General features: G+C 37.5%; 1 protein-coding gene across 2 annotated transcripts in view; it reads left to right on the top strand.

Moving 5' to 3' along the window:
• The window catches only part of ZNF143 (zinc finger protein 143), a 57,567-nt gene that overhangs the window by 24,842 nt on the left and 26,611 nt on the right, over window positions 1-6,114 (top strand). The window lies entirely within an intron of this gene.

The raw sequence follows: 6,114 nt of genomic DNA, 5'->3' as shown, positions 1-6,114 counted from the left end.
GAGGGCAGTGTCACTGGCCCTCATATGTGGGATCCGAACCGGGGCCCTCTGGCATCCCAAGCGAGTTCTTAACCATCGCGCCACTCGGCCGGCCCTTCAAATCCTACTTTCCATCTTTGACCATGGACAGGTCACATTACTTAACCGTGCTGAGCCTCATTTTTTAAATTTATAAATCATAGATAATATTTAATTCATTGGGTAGTCATGAAGAACTAATAAGACAGCAGCACATGCAAAGTACCCACCACGATGCATCACATAAATGCAACTCCTCAGTAAATAAATGGTAGTTAATCTCTATTACTAAAGTCACTTTGAAATTCTATCTTAGACCTAGCCCTTTATGGGGTTTGCACTTCCTCAGAATCCTAGAATGTTTAAGCTAGAAGGGACTTAGCATTATCTGTCTTGTACAGTGATTTTCAGATTCTGATTTTGGGAGATCCTAGGATTTCTTTGAGGTGCCTTGGGGACTAGCAGAGTTCTGAGCCCCCACACCTGCTTGGAACAACAGCAGCAGGAATGCCTTTATCTGTTTTACACAGTAGAATGCTGTGTAATAGTTCACCTGACAAAGGAGTTTGACTCCTTAAAAAAGGTTTTTTAAAATTAACTGATTTAGTACAGTATGTTCTTTATACAGACAGTTAACAACATCACATGATGAATTTATGGCAGAGCTTAGGTTATCTCTTAATTTTCATAGCATACATTAAACTAATAGTAATGAAGTCATTTTCTATAGATGGTTTTAGAAGATGATCAGTAATTCACTGGTGTTAGCTTCTAAATTGCCCTTGAGACATTTCCCTTGTGATCATATATCAGGTTGTTTTCTTTTGACAAAGACCACATATATCCAGTACTGTATAACCCTGAAATATCCATTATCACTCTAGCTTATTAATTTAGCTTTTGAATTTTGAATTCTGTCCATTTTCACCTTTAAAAAATCTGCAGAATCATCTATTGTTTTGTAGCCTGTAGTTATTACCTAGGCTGGTTTCCATTACTACTTCTCTCCATATTTATGATTATGCAAACTTCTGTTAGTCTCTTTGCCTCTTTTGTCTTTCATTGTTCCACGCCATTACCAGAGTTGCCTTCCTTTTGCTTTCATTATCTAGGCTTGCTCTTCATAATGCACCTAAAGCTTGTCCCAAATGTGTTCCTAAATTTCCCTTTCTTTTTCGTGTTCTCCATTCTATTATATAGACATAATACTTTCAAATTAAGTTTCCATTTCTTTTAGACACACTTCCATACTTTTGGTCATACTCTTCCTTCTGCCTAAACTGCTCTCCTCATCTCTCTTCCTTAGCCTTCAGGTTTCACCTCTAGACAGCTCGCCCTAACCTACATCACTGCTCAGTTTCCAGTTTTGTCCCCCATCGAACTTTGCATGGACTGCTATGATAACAATTATTATATTCTAATATAATCCTTCATTTATAGGACAATTTCACTAACTAGAATAAGAGTCCTACTAAGGCAGGGACTGTATGTTATTTATCATTGTATGAGGTAGATACTTAACCAGTCATTTGTCAAACATTATTTCAGAATTTCTGCAATGGCGAGGATGAGGGTGGGATAGGAGATAGTTGGAAAGGAAGGTTAGATTGGAAATAGGATAAGAGGAAGGTGGTAGACACAAAGCAGGTTCCAAATAGAACAAAACAGTTTATTTGAGAATTGAGAAGATAAATGTTAGCTGAGATTGAGAGATGAAGGGCTTTACAAGGACGTACTTCCACTAAAAGGGGAGAGAATCCCATCCCATTCCCATTCAAACATTCTATGTATTGAGATAAAAGCCAAAATGGCGGGCAACCCAGTCGGGACCCTCTCTCGTTTTGAGAGCTGTTACTTTCTACCCTAATAAACTATCCTCTGCTGTAAACTTTAAAAAAATAAAAATAAAAGCCAAAATGGCTTTTTGAAGATGTCTCCCTTGGCTTCTTGGAGATTTTTCCAAGTATTGTATGATGTAGGGCATTTATAATGTCAGTGGTTTTCTTTCAAGAGGTTCCTTTTGCTAGTTGGATGTTGCTCTAGGTCCTCATCCTACTGTACTTTGTGTGAATGCCTTTAAGCTAGGTCTGTTGGATAATTAGAGCTGCGCATGGAAATAGATCCATCGCAAACAGCCCTTACTAATAATTTTCATAACATGTCAAATGCTAGGAATTTCAGCTGGTTTAGCAATAAGAAGTTCTGTTGTTACCAGCCCATTTCCCATCTGCAGGCACACACTTGAAGGCCTCAATAGTTCTTCCTAAACTGGAACTTCTGCCCCTTGCGTCACCACCCTGAGCTCTTGAGGCATGCAATGTACATATCAGAAGAGGAGCAGAAATAAGTACATTTAAAAAAATATATGTATTTATTTTTTTCAGTTACAGTTGACGTTCAGTATTGTTTTGTATTAGTTCCAGGTGTACAGCATAGTGGTTAGACATTTATATAATTTATACAGTGATCCCCTCAATTAATCTAGTACCCACCTGGCATTATACATAGTTGTTGCAACATTATTGACTATATTCTCTGTGCTGTACTTTATAGCCCCGTGATTATTTTGTAACTACCAATTTGTATTTGTTAACCCCTTCTCCTTTTTCACCCAGCTCCCCAACACTCCTCCCCTCTGGCCACCATCAGTTTGTTCTCTTTATATATGAGTCTATTGTTGTTTATTTGTTTATTTTGTTCTTGAGATTCCACTAAGTGAGATCATACAGTATTTGTCTTTCTTAGTCTGAGTTATTTCACTTAGCATAATACCCTCCAGGTCCATCCATGTTGTCGCAAATTGTAAGATTTCCTTCTTTTCTTTTTTTTATGGCCGAGTACTATTCCATTGTACATATGTACCACATAAGTACATTTTTTGAAATAACTCTTCAGTCCTCATCACAGGTTATGAATTCTATCTTATTTCATTGTTTTAGCTTAATTAAATTAGATGCCAAGCCCTTGATGTATATTTCATACCAGAATTAAAGCTTCTTATAAATTTGCCTAGGAGGGAGCAATATAGCAACAGAAAAGATTCAGATGTGAGCCTCTCCAGGATAATGTGCTTTCACAGCCTAGTCTGAAGGTGTGAGCTGTTGGGCTTAATCTGTCAGACCTGAGAAGGTGATAAGCACACTCACTTCGCTGGTGCTCCTAGAGAAGTAGAGAGACTGACAAGAACTCTTTTCTCTTGCTTTGGAGTCTTACTTTCAATTAATATCTGCCTTTAGAATTTATGTAAAGCATAATTCCAATTCTGCTAAAATAAAACTACACACTAATATATGTACATTTAGAAAATACTGAATAGAAACACACCATGATGTTAATAAGAGTTTTTCCCTAGATGGTGGAATTATAGTTCCCTTGAACTTCTCTTTACTCTTTGTGATGGTATCCAGATTCCTCCAGTGTCCTCGTACATGGATTACTGTTAATAATTAGAAAAAGTAATAACAGTGAACTTTTAAAAATAAGAGTTAAGGGCCGGCTGAGTGGCGCGTTAGTGAAGAGTTGGCTTGGGACGCCAGCTCTGAGCAGCAGGGCCCCGGTTCGGATCCCACATGAGGGCCAGTGACGCTGCGCCCTCTACAGCTAAGATGATGAACAACAGCTCAACCTGGAGCTGGGCTGCCGCGAGTCTCCGGCGACAGCGTAGGCTGCAGCAGGCTGGCCGGCAGCCGGTGTGCGCTTTAATGAGCTGCTGTGAGCCGCTGTGAGCTGCCGTCCAATGGCTGGTGAGCAACTGCCTCAACCCGGGAAGAGCGCAGTCAACATGGCCCAGTAAAGTGACATCCTCCACAACTAGACTAAAGAACAAAAGGACAGCAACTTGTCTGTTCCCCTTCCCTGATTCCCCAATGCAGTTCCCCTCCCCCAATTCCCCAATAAAATCTTTTAAAAAATAAATAAATAAAAATAAGAGTTAATTTTTAAAGGATTCATAGAGGCTTTTCTGGTTTTTGAAAAATAAACAGAAACTTTATTATTCCAGTTATCATTTATTTCACATACTCTGAAGTTCAGCCATTTAAAGTGGTAAACCACAGTGTGGTTTTAGCAAATTCACAGAGTTGACCAATCATCACCACAATCTTAATTTTAGAACTTTTTTAATGCCCCCCCCAAAAAAACTTTCAGTTCCTTTTGATTCTGTTCATATATTTAGTGACATAAATCTTTTTACCTCACACTGTGAGGTATGAAGGCAGATAAGACACAGTCCTTGACTTCAAGGAGCTGTTAGACTTAACAGGGAAGAGAAGGGAATACAAATATCTTTAAAATAAGACAGTTGGATCAAGTGCCATGTCAGTGATTTCAGCTAAATATGACCGAGATGCTGAAGAATTGAAGAATCAGCCCTGTTTGGAATGATGAGAGTTAACCTCATCATGGAGGCAGGGAGATGGAATTTCCTAGGCAGAGAAGATGTAGAATTCTATCATTCTTTATAAAGACACTTTTCAGTCTATAAGTATTTCCCTTATAACCATTGGGAATTGCACCCATATTTTACGTAAATGTTTTATTGACATAGGCCTACTTTTAATCATAAAATTGTAGTCTGCAATATTTAATGGATATACTGCAGTACATGAGTATGGCTAAATTAATGCTTGTAATTTAACAATTACATTGAGATCTATGGCTTATTTTTTTAGTTGATTTAACAGTTTCAAGAAAAAGCCTAAGGTACATTCTGTATATAGCCACCAGTGTCCATATTAGGCATGCTGAATCACTGTTTTCTATGCAATTACCTAATTCTGGGCCCCTCTCAGCCCCCTGACCCTTGTTCTAGTCTCAGTAATTCTCTACTCTTTCCCCTTACCATTTAAATATTACTGTAGTCAAATGGTGAGGACCTGACCCATTCCCAGAGTTTAGGTAGCTCTATTCAAAGCTAGAAAAAAGATTTGTAAAAGCTGTTTTGTCACATACAGTATGGTAAGAAATAAGTGTTTAAAAGGTATCTACTGGCCATTTGAGCTTCCTTTGATCGGCCTGCTCCAAACTCTTTGGAGTGTACTTTCTCCTCTAATAATGGGCCATTGAGCCATTCTCTACTGTTCGGGCCTGCTTCTATTTCTTTGAAGTGTACTATCTCTTCTAATAAACTGCTTTTTCACTACTTTGAAAAAAAATAAAATAAAAATAAAGTATCTACCCTAAAAAAGTCTTATTAAATGTAAATACATCATGTGACTGAATTAAATGTGTTAAGTCACAATTTTATGCAGATTGAGAATATCTGGGTTCACCTGAAAATGGAGGAAACAATGATTGTCTTTAAACCTAAATATTTAGTAATATAAGTAAAAATAATTTTTGTTAATCGGTTCTCATACTGACTCAGATTCTGTAAAGCACATTCATTACCTTAAAAATGGAGATGAAAAGGATCCGGGAATTAGAAATATATGTATGGAATTTTTATTTACCAAAAACTCCATGTTGATATGCAGCTGGTGCTGTGTGACAGAATCTCTTTGGGAAATAAGTTCTGTTTAATAGAAACCAAAGGAATTCTAACAACTTTTTGGAAAAAAGGGTCATCTGCTTAATTTTGTTATGTCTTTATTTTCAGGTTTCTCTTTCAGCCTTTAGCATCTGCAGTATCTCCTCAGTCGTGATGATCTTTGTTCCTCCATTATTTAAAAATTTTTACAATATAAAAAAGCTTTTGGAAGAGTCTTTTTGAGCCATGTGTCACAACGTGTACAAATAGGATGTTGCAACACTATCACCACATGGCTCACAGAATAGAAAGTCATTCAATTTTTACAATATCGTAATTTCTAAAATAGATGGTCATCTTTAAAAAGCCTCTGAAATCAGTGCAATTGTTTGAAGTCCTATGGTATCAATTTCCAGAAAAGTGATCTCCTCCTGAATATAAGAATAGACTAGGATCATATGGATCATAAAGTCTCCCACAGGCTACCCAAATGACCTAACACCCTCCTTTTCATTGCTTTTAAAATTGAAAACACTCTTTATGTTGTTTTTAGGACACATGTGCTAAAAAAAAAGGTGTGTGTGTGTGTGTGTGTGTGTGTGTGTGTGTCCCTTGAGTATGTCAGGGAA

The sequence above is a fragment of the Hipposideros armiger genome, unplaced genomic scaffold (assembly GCF_001890085.2).
Source record: "Hipposideros armiger isolate ML-2016 unplaced genomic scaffold, ASM189008v1 scaffold_256, whole genome shotgun sequence".
In the NCBI taxonomy this organism is placed as follows: Eukaryota; Metazoa; Chordata; class Mammalia; order Chiroptera; family Hipposideridae; genus Hipposideros; species Hipposideros armiger.
This window is presented reverse-complemented; position numbering and strand designations above follow the sequence as displayed.